This window comes from Etheostoma spectabile, chromosome 5 (assembly GCF_008692095.1).
Source record: "Etheostoma spectabile isolate EspeVRDwgs_2016 chromosome 5, UIUC_Espe_1.0, whole genome shotgun sequence".
In the NCBI taxonomy this organism is placed as follows: domain Eukaryota; kingdom Metazoa; phylum Chordata; class Actinopteri; order Perciformes; family Percidae; genus Etheostoma; species Etheostoma spectabile.
Window position 1 is genome coordinate 21,305,110 of NC_045737.1, and position 476 is coordinate 21,305,585.

Genomic DNA, 476 nt, shown 5'->3' on the forward strand with positions numbered 1-476 from the left:
AAGAGGAATAAAAAAACATCTTTTGGAAATTGTTCTTGATGCCTTAATTTCAAAAAATAGGAAAATCTAACCTTTTAAGAACACCAATTTTCTTTGTGAATGAATAATGTATTGTAGATAAATAAATGCTCTTCATTAAAATACAGGGGGCATAAGTATACACACCCCTATGTTAAATTTTCATAGAAGCAGGCAGATTTTTAATTCTAAAGGCCAGTTATTTCATGGATCCAGGATACTTTTCATCCTGATAAAGTTCCCTTGGCCTTTGGAATTAAAATAACCCCACATCATCACATACCCTTCACCATACATAGAGATAGGCATGGGAAACTTTCCATAAGATTATTTCTCAATCAAATCAATCTAGCTATTAAGCTGACTGAAATAACACCATGCAAATCTCTAGGTATGTCTGATCTGAGGTTATTTTAATTCCAAAGGCCAAGGGAACTTAGTCAGGATGCATAGTATCC